The sequence below is a fragment of the Amblyomma americanum genome, chromosome 3 (assembly GCF_052857255.1).
Source record: "Amblyomma americanum isolate KBUSLIRL-KWMA chromosome 3, ASM5285725v1, whole genome shotgun sequence".
Lineage (NCBI taxonomy): Eukaryota > Metazoa > Arthropoda > Arachnida > Ixodida > Ixodidae > Amblyomma > Amblyomma americanum.
In genome coordinates, this window is record NC_135499.1 from 62564196 (window position 1) to 62582451 (window position 18256).

The window sequence follows — 18256 nt, forward strand, 5'->3', positions numbered from 1 at the left end:
TGTTGTTCAGAATTTCCCCCATTCTACTCCCTACCATCCACAGAAAAATGGCCTTAAACACAGCTCCTCAGAATGATGCCGATGTATGTAGCGTCCGACCATAAGAACTGGGACGCCGTTTTGCCGTTTTTGACGTACGCCTAAAACACCGCTACGTGGGAAGTAAGCGAGTAATTTTAGTAACCGGGTCCTTTCTTCCTTCTCTACGCACGCTTACTGTAAACCTTGCTGAACGCCGTTCTTCCATTTTCTATATACGATTGCCCTTCCGTCTCGCAACATCTCTGCCCCGCTGAAGAAGCCCGTGGAATTGCTAGTCTGCGCACCACCTCATCTCAGGCCCGTTCCAAGGTTCGATGCGACGGAGCTCATGTTACAGTCACCTATGAACCGGCAGATCTCGTTTGGCTTTTGGCGCTGTTACTAAGCCGAGGCCTGCATCAGAAGTTCTTGTGCCGATACGCCGGGCCCTCTGTCCTCATTAGTTGGCTGAGCGACGTCGCCTATTTCATTGCAAAGGTGACACCGGCTAATCACTGCTCAAAGACGACGCAGCTCGCTCACGTGGCTCGATTGAAACGCTGCAATCCTCGGCCTTCTTGACTCGCTCGAGGACGAGCTTTGTCTGTCCGGAGACATGTGTTACTCCGATTACGCTGCGTGGCACGGTGCTGCGCGACGCGTGGAGGAGAACGAGGTTGAATCGCGAGGACTCGGTCTATGGTTAGTGTGACGCTGGCCGTTCGTTGCTTTCTCCCATTTTCCGGCTAATCTTGTAAATAAACCCACCTCCGTAATAATATCTTCCGGAGAGCCAATTTATCTATGCGCAAAGAGATGTGGGAGGCTTATTGTTACGCGGCACCCACCGGCGTACACGAGCGCACTTTCAATCACCAGACACTCCTTGAACGAACGTTGTCGTCGATTCTTGCATAACACCCGCGCGAATTTTGAAATCTCGTTCACAGTGAGTACACGAAGCAGATGTAATCGCTCGCTGCTGTCAGAACTTTCGACCCAAAGGAAAGCTGCTGTAATTTGTTGTACGATGTATTTTCATTATCCTTGATGAAAAATAACTTGCTCACCCATTCTACTGTTTCCCAACGTGCTTACCCATCTAGGGGTACGAATTTTAAACTGAACTGGAATGCAAGTTAGCACACGAAATTGGGCTCTCTTATTCACCAGACGATGACGGAATTCGTCCAATATTTTTGAAAAACACTGAAATGTATTCCTCGATATTGCTGTAAATGTTTTTACGCTCCTTGGTTAGTGGTGAACTCCCGGATGACTGAAAGGTTTGGAAGGCGGTCCCTCTTTTCAAGTCAGGCGACACTCAATCTCCTACCAGCGACAGACCTATATCATTGCCAATGATATCTTGCAAAATGCTGGAGCATGTAATCTACAGGCATATACAACTTTTTTTAAAACTATCTTTTATCTTTGCTATTCTGCAACAAGGTTTCGGAAGCACCAATCCTGTGAAACTCACCTTTTAACTTTCACATATGATTTCTTTTCTGCTATTGATTCTTCAATTATTATTGACCATCATTATTTCATTGAATTCGCCAAGGCCTTTGAGATTGTTTACACAGACTACTGATTCTGAAAGTAACCAAGCTTAATAGGGACCGGAATGTTATTGAACAGGTGAATGTGTAGCGACCCGCGCGGCTGGCAGTGCGTGTGATGCCGAAAAGGACGAAATGTCCGCTGCACGCGCTGAATAGAACGCTCGGGACAGCTTCCGGCATTCCGGCCTCAAGGCGTCGGCGGGTGGTTCGCTCAGTTCGAGGCTGCGCTCTACCTGAAAGGCCTCACCATCCAACAGTTTGGACAGGCAGTCCTCTGCGATATCCTCCCACCGGACCTGCTGCGCCGACTCGCCCGCCCTGTCTTGGGCAGCCGGCCGTACGACGCGTTGCGCGCTGCCATTCAGGCGGACTTCGGTGTCTCCTACTGCCCGGTGCCGCTCTGCGACGCCGCAGACCCACTTTCGCCGCCGCAAGCAGCTGGCCCAGCACCGGTCTCGCTCTCGCTCACGCAGCCTTCGTCAGAACCCTGCTCGCCTCAGCAGCCCCTTGCCGCCTCCTCGCCACTCCTGCCCAGCATCTCCGGCAGCACTCAATAAATGTGTCCGCGGTCGGCTTCCCGGGCGACCTCCAAATTGTGGTCATCCGGACGTGATTCGAACACGCAACCTTGTGATCTGTAGCGCTGAGGAGCTGCTGGAGTTTGGTGCGCTCAGACGCGGACTTGCGGTCGATGAGAGCCGCCTTCAACGTGTCGAAGGGTCGAGCCGTGCCCGACAAGCTGATGACGTCGCTGAGGAGTTAGTGGACGTCATCAGCTAGCCTTAGAACCGCTCCGACAAATGCTTCTTGCGCACACAATTGCTAACTGCTAACGACCATAGCTCCCATTCTAGCGGTGTAACCTCTGGCGTTCCGCAGGAGTCGCCGCTAGGGCCTTTGCTCTTTTTTATATACATTAACGGTTTTTCTAATGAAGTATCCTTTTAGATTAATGCTATTCTGGCAGTTGCGCTATAGTTACCGTCAAGTAACAAGCCCAGCAGACCCTCTTACCGTTCAGTTAAACCTAAGAAAGATTCCTGCAAGGTATAATACTTGGCTAATGAAGTATATCTTTACTGAAAGCAAGTCATTGATTTCAATATTATTTCGCATCATGCATCTATTGAAGTACCTTGTTATTATTTGTTTAGTGATTATCCACTAAACGAGTTTCTCTCATACAAATATGTTGATATGTATATCTGTGGTAAACTTTGGCAGTCCATGCTTACAAGGACGGCATAAGAAGTGACGTACGAATACAGAACACACGATTAATCGACAATATAGGTATTTCGATGTCGCGCACTGACTTGAAACTTTTACAGTACAAAACACTAGTAAGGCCAAAACTCGAAAACTCATCGTCAGCATGGGGCGCTCACCTTAGCTCGATAATTCCAAACCTCAAATCTCTCCAAAGATGTGCCATAGATTCAATTCTTTTCAATTATTCTCAAGCTGCGAGGTTACCTCAATCATGTCAAACCTAAACATGCCTGATCTTTCAGTAATAATAATAATTGGCTTTGGCGAAAGGAAATGGCGCAGTATCTTACTCATATATCGTTGGGCACCTGAACCGCGCCGTAAAGGAAGAGATAAAGGAGGGACTGAAAGAAGAAGTGAAGAAAGAGATGCCGTAGTGGAGGGATCCCGAATAATTTCGACCACCTGGGGATCTTTAACGTGCACTTAAATCGCACAGCACACGGGCGCCTTAGCGTTTTGCCTCCATAAAAACCAAGCCGCCGCGGTCGGGTTCGAACCCGGGAACTCCGGATCAGTAGTCGAGCGCCCTTACAGTCCGCCGTAAAATTTTGCGTATATGTCTGTTAAACAAGATCTATGATTTTAACCCTCATTTCAAAAATTCACTACTTGCTCCGCCGTCCTAAATTTTATTTTTTTATTTATTTAAATACCCTAAGGGCCACAAGGCGTTAAACAAGGGAGTGGGGAAGGCACACATTGAGTAAGATACAGCGCAGCAGAAAAACAAATAGAAGAAAAGACAACGTGGCGTAAAATGCTAGCAGCGTCTAGAAGTTGCAGACTGATGTGTCCTGCAATCGCACAAACTTAAGTTTTGGTTCAGTCATCCCCAGGAGCTCCACTGAATGGAGCGACCTCCGCGCCTCCATCGGCTTCATTACCAATGCCGACATGTTTAAAAATGCTGCTTTTCCTCATATATTGTAGCACTGCTACACTAATTGTGTTCGTTCTGCGCTTTATTATTCTTAGTCTCACCTCTTTTTAATGTGTCGGCTTTGAGAGGAAACAAATTAACGAACATGACAACTTTGTGAGCTTAAACTGCACTTTCATATTACTGCCGACTTCACTGCATTATTGTTCTGCTGGAGACACTTCTTCTACAGGTGCAACTTCCACCTTCACTTCATCTCTCTTTTGCGGCCCGTCACTATGGGCAAGCTCTTTTCCTCGCAGTTATGTCTATTAGTCAAGCCTCTGTCCAAACCTGCGCAAATCCTCGGGCGATGAGTGCCCCAAGGCCGGCGAAGTTGACCGCTCCAGGCGCCGACGTGTGGAAGTTGGGCATGAACATGTCGCGCACCGGTATAAGCAGCGTGTCAGTGTCGTCATTGAAGCGGACGCCGTGCCAAAGCGGGTTGTAGCAGTAGACGTCCGCGTAGCCCTCGGGGTACACGAGGCGGTCACGCATTGCCTCCAGGGTGGCCTGCCACGAGGAGAGGAAGTCCTGCGGGGGCCCGGATAGAGATCGACGGGATGATTTATCGCAAGAGGTCAAAAATAGAGAACTGCGATGCCTATAGTGTTCGCCGCATTCAGCCTTTTTTCTCATAACGCGGTAAGGATACGTATACGAAAAAGAATGTGAAATCTTCTGCACATATAGTTCAATAAATTACTCCAAATCTGAAAACTGCACAAAGTGAAAAGAAATCTTCCACTGATCAGCAATGATTGTCAGAAAATATTTTAACGAAGAGGCAAAATGCTCCTTGTGTAAAACCAGCAATAAATTTAAAAGCTCCGAAAGCTGAGGTACTGTTATGCATGGAGCAAGCACGTACTGGTTTGGTGAAGCCAGGTGAGCGTCGCTTTCTGCAAAAACAAACTCGATGTCCGTATTGCGCTCATACAGCGGTGCATAAGTGTGTCGAGAAAGGATGGAACGCCAGAAGTGCCTTTCCTTGTTACTGCTCTCATTTTCTCGTGACAGCTCTCAGCTTCTAAAGTAGCATGCGTTTTATTATGCTTTAGAAAAGTGCAGTCGACCGATACTCTTACACGCTGCATTAGAATCTTCACGCAACCGCCGTCAAAAGACGATCAGCGTGCTTCCAGTGCCGCAGCAGCGCAATGTTCATCTGACCCGGACGGCTGGCATTTGCCCCTTAGACAGCTGCTGGTACCACTGCCTGACCTGCAATGGAAAGCTGTGGCGTTTCATTCGCCCTTCAGCGAGAAAATGTTGCTAGGTATTCCCACAGGCGCCGTTTTGTACTTAGGAAAGTAGATATTCGCAAACCAAGACACGAACCAAGACAGACGACGGACGCTGAGCGCTTCTCGCGTCCTCAAGTATCCACTAACAATCCTAGCAGCAAGCTCTGCTCAGTTTTGTAAGTACTCCAAGGGCCGTTCGCATAAATTCCTAAGTGTTTACCGCAGGCTTCACCGCGACCACACTTATCATTAAATTGCCATAAATTTGAAGCGGCCTCAGATCACCACATCATACCTCTCGGAATTGCAGAAGCAATGACTTCAAGACGAGCAATTTCTCTGTCAATTCTTCGTAAAGATATTGTTGAAGCAAAAAACGTTTTTAGTTGCAGGTATTTTTCTGTATGGAAGGGCAGTGAAACTACAAAGGAAAATAGCGAAATTTAAGTAATGTCACCAGATGCGACCGACTCAGTGATGGTGAGTAATAAAATGAAAACAAAATTGGTTTTTGAGGACAGGAAGTGACGCAGTAACTATCTCTCGTACCTCGGTGGACAACCGAACCACGCCGTAAGGGAAGGGATATAGGAGGGAGTGAAAGAAGAAAGGGAGAAAGTTGTGCCGTAGTGGAGGACTCTGGAATAATTTTGAGCACCTGGGGATATTTACCTTGCACTGACATCGCACAGAAACAGAAATTGAGAATTGGTTCTAGGGGAAAGGAAATGAACCCCGACCCGCCGCGGTTGCTCAGTGGTTAGGACGCTCGGCTACTGATCCGGAACACCCGGGTTCCAACCCGACCGCGGAGGCCGCGTTCCGATGGGGGCGAAACGTGTGGTGCGCTATGCCAGTGCACGTAAAGAACAACAGGTGGTCGAATTTTCACTACGGCACCCCTCCCTTTCTTCTCTTAGTCCCACCTTTATCCTTTCTATTACGGTGCGGTTGAGGTGTCCGTCGGTATCTGAGACAAATACTGCGCCATTTCATTTCCCCAAAACAAATTTCCAATTTCCTTTCCAAGGAAATGGCGCAGTATCTGTCGCACATCTCGGCGGTCAACTGAACGGCGCGTAAGGGAAGAAATAAAGGAGGGACAGAGAGAAGAAAGGAAGAAAGATTTGATAGGTGGAGGGCTCCGGAACAAATTCGACCAGGTAGAGATCTTTAACCTGCATTGAAATCGCACAGCACACGGCCGCCTTTGCGTTTCGCCTCCATGAAAACGCTTTCGCCGTGGTCGGGTTCGAACCCGCGTACTCCGGATCAGTAGTCGAGCGCCCGAACCACTGAGCCACCGCGGCGGGTAGACACGGGCGCCTTTTGATGGATACGAAACACAAAAAGCACACGGGCGTCTTTTGTGTTTCGCCTCCATCGAAACGCGGCCGCCGGGGCCGGGTTCGCGCCCGGCTACTAGGGCTCAGTAGACGAGCAGCCCAAATAATTGTTGATGTAACTTAAGTAGCTCTGGCACGAAGTTCTATTCTTCTTTTCAGCGAAAATTTTCCATGTTATAATCGACTAATGCAGGATGTAAACTCGGACAAGATTGGGGGCGTCTAGATAATGTACTAAGATATAAGTAATGACAGGTGAAGAAGTTGATTATATGGAGTCTCTGAGGGGATTTCTTTCTATTATGCAAATACTTGATTGCGCATTTTTTGCCTGCTCCCAACAACTGCAAAAAAAAATGATAAACTACTTGGAGTTTTGGACACTTTCTTTTTTATGAAGAGTTCGAGTAACGGGCAGCTATAGTGGTTCCCTGTGACATGGCAGATCACACTAAATTAATTATATTTTGCACATATAGGCCACACGCAAATTTTAACGGTGTGTCCATTGCGCTCACATTGCCTGAAGTTTTCTTTGTGCAACGCGTAAGGCAGCTATCCCAGACTAAATACAAAATGAAGGCAAAAATTCAGCATATAGCTGATGAAGCCACAACTGCCCAGATCCAACAGGACAGCTATGACTGTTCTCTATATCCTCCTTGCTAGCTTAATATCAGAATGATAGGATGAGCATTTGAGTAACGCAGGCGTAACTTAGCGGAGCAGAATCACGAATGAAATATAGAGAACGGTCTAACAAACACTTTTTCCATCTTGAATCATGACTGATAGCTGTGGGGTTGACATGAATGTACCTCCAAGCAACTGCAAAGAAAAAAACCAAGATGCCACAGTAAGTCATGAACGATCGGCGGCTGGCAACCAGAGGTAACACATACGTAACAGACTGAAAAGCATTCTCAGTGAAGAAGTGCCACAATCTTCTGTATGAAATTCAAAATCACCATCAAGCAGAATCAACCTCATTCGCTGGACACTGAACTACCAAACGAACCGCATTCCGAAAACATAGAATTAATAGTAGAGTTAATTCGACATGCTTATAGAGGGTGCCTCTACATTAGATCCCAAACGGATAAATCATTACATCTTGTGTTTGCCGCAGGTTGACCTGAGTTGCCTATGTGCCATAAAACATATCAACTGGGTAAATAAAAACGAATTTACTCTATCAATGAACAGAGTTACGGGAACACTACAACTGCCCAACACAAGTATGGAATACAGTATCTAGATTTGCATCCAGGACAGACGGCTGCAGAGCGAAACACTTGCAGGGCGATATCAAAAGCCGAAAGGTTAGAACCTTTGACGTGGCCATCCGGCAGCAGCTGATCGCCTCAGAAGCCACCTGTGTCAAACTGCAGAATTCAGGAATGAAATTTAAACCACACGCTTTTGCTTATACTTTCTAACGGGCGTAAGGAATGAACGTAAACTATACAAATGCAAATTTGGAAGCCAAAAATGGAATCCGAACGTCTTCAGATGTGGCTAATCCCTGGGAAAATTCACAGTCTAGAGGTCATAAGGATGACAGCCAGCTATAAAGGGCGCACATAGCTATTGATATTGCCTGCAGATCTCTTCAAGCTTTAAGGTATCTTCAAGTATTCGGGTGAACGTTGTGAGTGGTGTAACATTAAGGTGACTTTCGGGTTTCGTATCGAGGGCAGAGAATCTATCGAACATATGCCTCATGAGCACAGGTTTTTTTTTTTCTTTTCTTAGGAGGATATATGAGCGATTGTCTCTTGGGTAACGCATGGATTCCAAGAGGGTACGGCTGAGAGGCGGGCGCACGAGACTAGGAAGTTTGCGAAGACAGGGTGGCGTGTGATAGAGTGAATTGCAGGGATATGGGAGGCATTTTTCTTTCAGTGGGTGGGGTTAGGCAGATGGTCATGATGCCCCAAGGGAAATTGCCTGAGTCCTGCACTGAATTTCTTTCGGCTGACGATGATGATGGGCCACTGTCAGCTGTAAAAATGGTACAATCAAGCCGTTATTTTTAAAAAAAAAACGTGCAGCAACCCAAATACAGCAGGCTCTGGAAGCAGTAAACGGCCTCTGTACGCACCGGCGTTGTTTCGGGCACGTGCTCGTAGAGCGTTGACAGGATCCTCACGGTATCAGCCTCGAGCGGTGCCCCCAGCATCATTTTGATCCCGCTGAGCTGGCGCACTGCCACGTGCGCAGTCTGGGCGTCCATCCATTTGCCGGCCATAACGGTGTGCTCAATAGCCTTGGAGACGCGTGACAGCACCCGGTCGGCCATCTCGCGAGTGTTCGCGGCCATTCGCTGGTTGATCAGGGGCCACATGGGCACTATGCCCATGAGGCTAACGACGAGCTCCATGCAGCGTCCGGCGGTGACTGACCACGCCGCACCTGGGCGGATTTAGGGAGAAAGACGGGCATCTCGGCAGGTTTGTGCTAGGATTCTGAAATGCAACAAGTACACAGATCGCGGGTCACAGCCCAAAATGCTTGCAGTGGGACACCGAAACAGGGAACTCATTCAGGTAAGTCATCTTCAGACATGACCAAAAGTTCAGCTTTACAGCTTCAAATAATTTCTCAAGTTGGTTGCTCCCATCAGCACAGAAGGCGGGTAGTTGGGCTAAGACTTTTTCCTGTACGACAATTTTTGATGCTGTATGCAAAGGGTCTCTGTGTAGTCAGAAACATAGCAACAACCACCATATTTCGCTTTGTACACCAGTGACTTATGAATCATTGAAAACACATGGGAAGATGACCAAGCTGTCTTTCTCGTTGTTGCTGTTGCGCTTCAAAACCCCTGAATGAATCCGGAGCCTCATTATCATTCATTCTACAGTAGGCTTTGAAAAAGGAATATGAAGGAATGTAATCATGAAACTGAACATAAACTGGATGCACAGCTCAGTTGATGATCACATGGACAAGCGTAGAAACAGTCTCTGTTCTCGACCATGTCATACAAGCCACGCTTGCACTGAGATGCATTCCTGCCATCAGGCCAAAGTGAACGCCTTCCCACTGTATGTGACTTCACGTTAGTACAGCTCCGAAAAAAACAAACACAACATGAGCACATATTGCAGGAATACGGAGCACTGCAAGAAAAATACGCGAACTACACTGATTTTTACACTGAAGGCTCAGACACAGCAGAGTATGTTGGAAGCGCAGTCGTAAAAGGAGACTGGCAAAAAAAGGTTAGGGTGCCAAACTGTGCATCCGTTTTTACAGCGGAATGTTACGCAGTCTCTGTAGCTGTTGGCAGAATAATAAAGAATAACATTCAGAACAGCATAACCTACACAGATTCACTTAGCATGCTCACGGCATTACACTGCATATATGCAGTCGAACCATTTACATGGTGCATATTACACAAAATAGAAAACGTCAGAACACAGGGACATATAAATAAATGTCTGTTGGTTACTGAGCCAGGTTGGAATATATGGCAATGAAAAAGCCGACAAATGCGCTGCACAGGCTCGCAGTCGTGCAATCGAGAAAGTCAGCGTGCCTTGTAGAGACGGCATGAAATTAATACACAGTAATCTCAAGGCTAAATGGCAAGAAATCTGGGACAGAGCAGTAAATAAAAAACTGCTTTTGGTAAGGCCCGTATTGGGCGAATGGACAATCTGTAGTCAACAGGAACGTTTCGTAGAAGTAACTGTATGCCGTCTCCGTATTGGACACACGCACCTTACACACAACTTCCTACTCACAAAAGAAGACAAACCTGTTTGCGAAAAATGCAGAGATGAAATTAAGAGTACACCATATCCTATTCTCATGCACAGACCATGAGCCACTATGGAAAAACTATTTCACTCGATTGTTCAAAGAACACATTCCCCTTCACCCAGCAGTGATTTTAGCTTAAGCACCATTTATTGATATCATAAATATCCTTAGCTTTTTAAGGGAAGCAGGTTTTCTTGAAAAAAAAGTAAATACCGACCCTGCACCTTCCTACATATGGTGGTACACCTCAACAACTTTCTCATTCCTGAGAAGAGTGCTGAGGTTTTTTTTTTATGTTGATGGATTGGGCGCCTCGAGATCTTTGCCGAGGCAAGGGTGGTTGCTGAGGACACCCGGCTTTGTTTAAAGCTTCCACTAATAATCATTTTTAAAGTTTCTTTACTTTCGCATTACTAACAAACACGAACTAAAGTTCTAGACTATCTACACCACTGATACGTTTTCACGTTTGTAAAATTCAGCAGAAAACAATTTCCCTACACCTTGAGTTTGGTGTATGACAGCCTTAGATGCTTATGCGCCATTAAACCCAAAACAACATAACACAATATCATTCATTCTACAGTAGGCTTCTGAGAATGAATATGGATGAATGTTGTCATGAAATTGAACATAGTGATCTGGATGTGCGCTCAGTTGATGATCACACGGACATGGGTAGAAACAGTCTCTGTTCTCGACCTTATCATGCAAGCCACGCATGCACTAAGATGCATTCCTGCTATCAGGTCAAGGTGAACGCTTTTCTTTAATCTGCAAGACGCCCCGATCTTACCTGCCACCTTAACAACTGAGCACTCGAAATGCACTTAGAACGTTAGACTTACAAGGCTACCGTTAGAAAGCCATCGGGATGAAATGAATGTGTTTCCAATTGCAACGTAGGCTGTAAGCGACGAATGTCGTGCGATTTAAATTCTACTAAATGTATTCCAAGTTCTCGCGTTAGACCACACGCGTACTCTCTTGAAATGTAGACCAGGTGGTTATGTTGTAGAGGCGCTTTAATTTTCCATTTCAAAGACCACGATTACGACTGATCTTGGAAAACACCTGCCGCTGAACTATTCTGTTGGAGCTAGTGCAAAAGGAAGAGAGGACGTTTGGAGGGTCAACAGTTTAACCCAATAGTTTGGCAGGATAATTACTTGTGAAAAATACAAGTGCGATACTGAACCTACACAGCTGAATTATCTAATCACAGAGCTGTTTTATTTCCAGTGCCCGTTAGGGGGGCTAGATCACGCGACGTTATGCCCGTAGTATGACACGCAACGGCTTTATACCGCCTGTCTCCGCATTTAAGTAAATACTTGCTGTACGTAACAGGAGGCATAAATAGCTGTTCGAGTTCATTTATTTACTGAAAGTACCTCTACACGCCCTTTTGCTTGGTTACTGTACAGGAAGGGCTGGGTGTGAGGACACAAACACATACAAAAGGGGGTATTAATTGAGCACAAATAAAACCTACGTAAAAAAAACCAGACCAAACACACCAGGAACACAAATATTAGAGATGAGTGCAAATAAACATAAAATGTCTCCCAAAGATTACGTAGGGTAAATAAAGCCGTAGCAGATGCATACTTCAACAAATATTAGCTCATTTGACACCTAGAATATCATACTGCCCAAACGCAACGAGTAATTCGACATCGATTTACTTGCACCATTTGTAGTGAGAAACTTTCAATAGATTGTAAGTTTACTTCGGGAGCAGAATGTGGTGGCTGCCTGTTCCACTCTATTATTGTACGAAGAATTGTACGAAGCCTTGCGCTCACTTGAAGGTCAACCGGCAACACGCGGCGAAATCGGCTTTACCTAGCGTAGTGAAGCTGTCGCTTCAAAATCGTTGTGGTGCCTAAATAATCTACAGGGGTCAACAATCTGTAACGAACGAAGCACTGATAAAGAGGTATTATGCTACCTCAGCAGGCCATCAGGGTACCTTTTCGCGGCCTGATTTTGGTGTGTAACGAGCCCAAAACAATGGCGACAAAAAAACTTGTTTTTTTTTGTTCGACAAATTTCATTTCACTTCATTTTTTTATTCATTCACAACCAAAACTAACACATACAACATGGCTACAAACATCTGAAAACCTAGCTCGCAGGCTAGTTGGGATCCATGCACAGAATTTCAGAAAACTAAATCAGCAGACAGCCCAGACATGGGGCACACTTTCAAAGGAGCAAAAAAAGGTCACAATATATTGCAATAGTACGACTTAAGCCGTGCAGAGAATTTAGTATTTTGCTTTATTTCTATTGGGATTTCATTCCCCATTCTAGATTCTACAAACACAACAGCTCTTTTGCCATACACATTTTTGATAATTGGAGTTAGAAAGTTATTTACCGCAACGCTTCGTGATCTATATTGCGAGGAGACAAAGATGGGGTTAAAGGATAGTTGCTGGAGATCGAACGGTGCACCATTATTGCAGCTTTACGTTGAATTATTACATGAAGGGAAAGTATCTCTACAGTTCTGAAAAGATTCGACCTATGAGCCTGCTAACTAGCATATGATATGAACCTAATTGTTCTTTATTGAATTTTGAAAAGTGGTTCTAAATATGTCGGATAGGTATGGCCCTAATATTCAACACAATACGACTGGTGACAGTGGAATAAAGTGAAGTATATCGTTCTTCAAGTGACTGTATAAAAATACTGTTCACAGTATGAAGCAGATACTGCATAAATTCTTGCATAGAGATTCAATATGTGGCCGCCGATGAAACTGCTCATCTACTATAACTCCTAAGTATTTGATTTGAGCAACTTGTTTAATAACTGAACTTTGAACGTGAATATCGAGGTATTTATCTGGTGTGGACCGGCGTGGGGAGCTGAATAAAACGTACTTTGTTTTAGCATAATTAAGCACTAGCTTATTACTAACAAACCAATCAGATCAGAGACATATTTAACTTCTAGCGCTTTTGACCACATCTTCACATGATTCACTAGCACAAATCAAGGCAGTGCCGTCAGCATACATGAACGCTGTAAATTTATTTATTTCTTACGGGAGGTATTTTATGTATACAGAGAACTCTGCTGTTTAAATGCGTGACATTATATTGAGCAACACTTCTTTTCGGCCTTTTTGAAAAATTGCTGCTTATGTTTTTGCGTGGTATACTTGTCTACTTTTATTGTTTGCTCATAATTTTGTTCTAATAGCTGTTAATTTTTCCAATGCATTGCGGTTACCTATTGACTTGCGCGAGCATATTTTTGTTCACATCTTGTATTAATAGTGACTGCTGTTCTTTCATTCATATTTTGTCTATTGTACACTCCACTCCTCTCTGTAGTGCCCTCAGAACCTTAGGGTACAAAAAAAAAAGTAAATAAAAAATCGAGATCTGTCCGTGAACCCGCATTGCAGTAAAGCGAAAGCTTTGACGCCTCCTAGGCACTCGTCGCCTCTATTTGCTCCTCTTTGCCTATATTGCCCCTATTTGCCTGAGAATTTGTGCAATTTTTCTAATCCCACCAAGCTTCGTTCCAAATTTTCAAATTTTGCGCCACGCGTTGGCTCCGCTCGCACATTCGGTCATGTGGTACTACACTTTCGGTGTTTCAAAATTGGCGTCATTTTGCGCTGGCTATGGCCACGTTTTGCACATTTTTGGCTCTAGTTATTTAACTATCTATCCGATCGTCACCAAATTTTTTCGTCGCATCTTCACATCATTCTCCTTCAATCATAACTACTTTTTATACGTTCCCTCTTCCTAGTTTCCCACAATGCCTGCGGACATATTTTGATGACACCAAACCGCCAACAAAGCCAAGTAAAGATTTCGCTTCAGTAAATAAAACACGTACCATCCAGAGACAGGACCGGAGACAAATTAGGCTCAATTAAATCCGTTCCACTGGAAATCGGCAACAAGTAAACTATCGCAAAGACCCAATAAACAAAATAAGACTACTGTTTCACGGAGCAGTTGAATGGACGCGAGTGACGTTTGTCATCTGATCTCTTTTTAACAATTGCAAATAAGCCCTTAAGCTTTAAGAATGTTTTAAAAAATGTCTACGTCGTGTTGTGTAGCTGCTTCATAAATATTTTGGTTAAGTTGAAGCACATATGGCCAAACCTCGAGCCTGTCATCCACAGTAGCCTAGGCACCCTGTATACGCTCGGACTTCATATATTTGAGATATTTTTCGCAGGCTCGTGCCCATGTGCCTAGTTACTGCACATGCATAGTGTGACCCATACATACCTACATCTGAGAGCCTATCCAAATGTTTCTGAACACATTCCCCGTGAAACAGTGAAGAATAAAACAAAAGAAACCGATTCCAGTTTTTATCTGTTTTGAAACTTCTTGGTCAAAACATCGAAGGGTTCTAATCTGCATGGGCGATCGAACGAACCGGCATGACCAAACACAGAAAAAGGCGATATTTTAAAACAGAACACGTCTTAGTTGGTCAAATGTTTAGGTTTGGTTTCTTTCATCGGGGTTTAACGTACCAAAGCAACTCAGGCTATGAGCAATGCCGTAGCCAAGGGCTCCGTAAATTTCGACCATCTGGGATTCTTAATCGTGCACTGTCAAATGTTTCGGGGAATCCCCTAAGGTGGAGTAAAGTTGAAAGAAGGGATTAAGGGAAATTTTATTTAACAATGAGGATTCTGTTGTAGCTGTGTAGCTTTCAATTTCTGTCTGTCAGAAGCGTTTGAAAAGGAGATGAAAAAAAAGGCAGGCAATTTCAAGAAACTCGTGACAATAATGATAGAAAAGCAAAAAGTCACGGCCAATCTATACTGCCGCGCTCTGCCCCACAATCTCAAAAAGATTATGAATCGTGCAAAAGCAAAGGTAGTGTTTTCAGGACCTGAAAATTTGGCGAACATCTCCAATCGTGTTAACTCTTCTCTCAAGACAGCAAGAATATTCAGAACCAGTCATCAAAAACGATTCGTCCTATGCGAAAAGGATATTCAATCCCCTTAACAAGGATATTGATTTCAAGGATATTCAAGCATATTCAAGGATATTCAATCCATTTAACATGCGGTGAAAAATACAATGAACAGAAGGGCAGATAGATGGCTTAATGACCGTTTGCGTGAACATATGAAAAGATCTGCATAAGAGTTATAAAGGTTATATAGTAGCCCATGTAAGAAACTGCAGCGCCCGTAAAACATAATTTGAACAATACAGAGGCATGGGATGCCACAGTAATCAACTAACTAGGGAAGTGATTGAAGCCTTTAGCATATAGTCAAATAAATACACGTGTATCAGAGTGCCGTCAGTGCTTTTATCAGACAAAGAAATGACGTTCCATTAAGCAAAAAGATGATACCTTAGTGACGATATGTGTTCTTTGATTACCCAATCCCCTTTGTGTAAGTGTATAAGTAACACGTCACAACCGTTCGACGGGAGTGAACTTGCTTTCTTATATGCGTAATGTTAAATTTGTTGATCACGCATGCCAAATGGATGTCAGGTGATATCATCGATTTATTCATTTTAATGTTGTGTTTATCGCAGTTGTCAGCAAAACATTGTCCCCTTTATCTGCTCTTAACTTTCTACATTCTATCTGTTTTTATTTGTTTTAGATGTATTTTATCGTTTTCATGGCGCTTTACACCACGTGTCTATGTCACATATAATAGGGAGTCGAAAATAAAATTATGAAGAAAAAGGTGTGAAGAAGACGTGAATTAACCGAAAACTAAATAACATGAAGAAGAAGCATTCTGTGAGGTGGAGAGAGATGATTGCTGGGGAAGAGGAGAAGGAGAAGACGACAACAAGGCTTACGTGGACTAACGCTAAGGCTTTAAAAGGGCGAGTGAGAGCGAGGCACAGGGGGGAAGAACAGAGAAGCGGAGGCTCCGGTAGGTCAGGGACGCTTCGGCTGGAAGAGAGCGACGCCGGCTGCTGTTATGGTGGACTCGCGCTCGACGTCTTCGCTTCGTGGACTTCCTGCCGTTCCTGAGCCCGTTCCGGGGAGTTTACCGAGGACGCTATCGCCTGCTACAACCAGGGGAGTCTCCAGCGCTGTTGCCATCCATCCGGGTGGTGCCCCCAACGCCAACAACACCGGCATCACCTGCACGGGCAGTTGGACCTGGAGCTTGTACGACGCAGCCAACGACGCCGCCAGCGAGGCCAGCCCAAGCACGTCGATCCACGTTTCGAAGCCGGCTACTGGACCCATGCAACGCCGCAGCCGCACCGAACCAACCGTGAGCACAAACACCGACCACTAACAGTAGAACGCTAGTAGCAGACGCTGGTAGCAGTGTTCCCACGTCGTGTGTATTTAGAGTCTGTGTTTTTTGATAGTTTTGTTAGTTTTGTGTGCTAGTGTGTGTGTCACGTAGGGTCTATTAAATGTGCGTCTGTGTGGGTACACCTGTCACCTAGTCCATTCTTTCGGTTTGAGTGGTCTACGGGGAGATCCATGACAAAGATAACATTAGCTGTTGGACCTGCCTTCTTGATCTAAATATTCATTCCCTGTACAGAAGACCATTTACCAATTGATATTCGAATGGCGTATGACTCCTCTTTCTTTTCACTTTTCCCCTACTCTTTCTAGGCAGGCCTTCAAGCTTGGGTGTTCTTTGCCGAATTGAAATTTCGCCCGGTGTTATCCTTAGGCACATCGTAACGAGAGTAGAGAGCGGACGCTACGTTGCTCGGGCTGTCGCTTGAGCCCTTGTCTCCACGGCCGACTAGAAACTGACTGCACCCGTCTGAGCTGTCGCGGGGCTTTCCTCTTTTTGGTGTTCTTCATCGTCAATCATCCTCCAGTCGGGATAGGGGTACTCGACACTTCTTGCACCCGTAATGTTTCCCAAGATGAGATTGTAGATGGGTTGCCCTACGCATTTTGCCACTACCTGTCCCGTATAATATGGCGTGGACAGTAGGATCCTGGCTTCGGGAAGGTATCTTATTGTGCTATCCACAAGAGCGACGGCCGACGCTTCCGCTGTAAGATCCTCGTCCTTCACCAGGCTTCTTTCTCCGAACCAAAACTGCGTTAGCTCCGCTGTCTCTAAGAACCAATATGGGACGGTCCCCTGTTTGCCCATCCACCACCGGCACTGCAGCTTTCGACTTGGGTGTTCCACTCACCGCCTCATTTCCCAGCGGCGTTTGCTCTTCCACAGCTAAAAGGAACAGCTAAATCGAACGGTGCACCATTATCGCAGCTTTACGTTGAATTATTAGATGAACGGGAAGTATCTATAAAGATCTGAAAAGATTCAACGTATGAAACTGCTAACATATGATACGTACCTAATTGGTCTTTTTTTAATTTCGAAAAGTGGCTCTAATATCTCGGTAGGTAGTCGACAACGCTTGTAGCTCTGTCCTGTGTTCTGTATCGGCACTCATCCAGAGTATGACCCCTCCTCTTACAATCTTGACACATAACCTTGTCTTTTGGGCAACGCTACTAGTCCGACAGTCAACTGCTCAGAGTCCCTCCTTGCCTCAGAGAAAACACCTTACTGGCGCCTTAGATGCACCTCCATATGCTCTTGGTTTTGTCGCATCTGTCTCTAGGATCTTTTGGGTGTCCTCCTTTGCCTTACTCAAATTTCTTAGCCCTTGAGCCTCGAGGAATTGGTCTACAGTGTCGGCGAACTCTTCCAATGAACACAACTTTCTTTCAGGAATAGCGCTAGCTTTGAGCTGCAACACCCTACAAATTGCTCTGTGACCAGCTTGTCGCGCACCCCTTCAAAACTGTTTTCTGTGTTTGACATATCAAGCCACCTGTCAAAATAGTTGGTCAGCCTGCAGGAAAAATGCTTAGCGGTTTCAGAATCCTCAGTTTTCGCGGTGCGAAATCTCTCACGAGAACCCTCTGCCTTATGCCTGAATCTTTGGAGGAGTGCCTTTTTGACTTTCTCGTTGTCCATGGAACCAGCAGCAGGCATCCTTCCATACACATTCAGCGCCTCTCCGACTAAAGACATGCTCAGTGCCGTGGCCCATTCAGTGCACTCCCAGCCTTGCCCCAAAGCTATCCGCTCGAATCGTTGCAGATATGCGCCCAAATCAGCTCTCT

At 45.2% G+C, this 18256-nt stretch overlaps 1 pseudogene across 1 annotated transcript in view; it reads right to left on the reverse strand.

Annotated features, from left to right (window-relative positions):
* LOC144123775 (neprilysin-1-like) overlaps positions 1-18256 on the reverse strand; it is a 60445-nt pseudogene that overhangs the window by 26502 nt on the left and 15687 nt on the right. Inside the window, exons 5-7 of the transcript XR_013313138.1 lie at positions 8481-8791; positions 4078-4317; positions 1823-2008 (exon numbers count right to left, since the gene is read on the reverse strand). The product of XR_013313138.1 is annotated as a neprilysin-1-like (transcript). The remainder of the gene's footprint in view (positions 1-1822; positions 2009-4077; positions 4318-8480; positions 8792-18256) is intronic.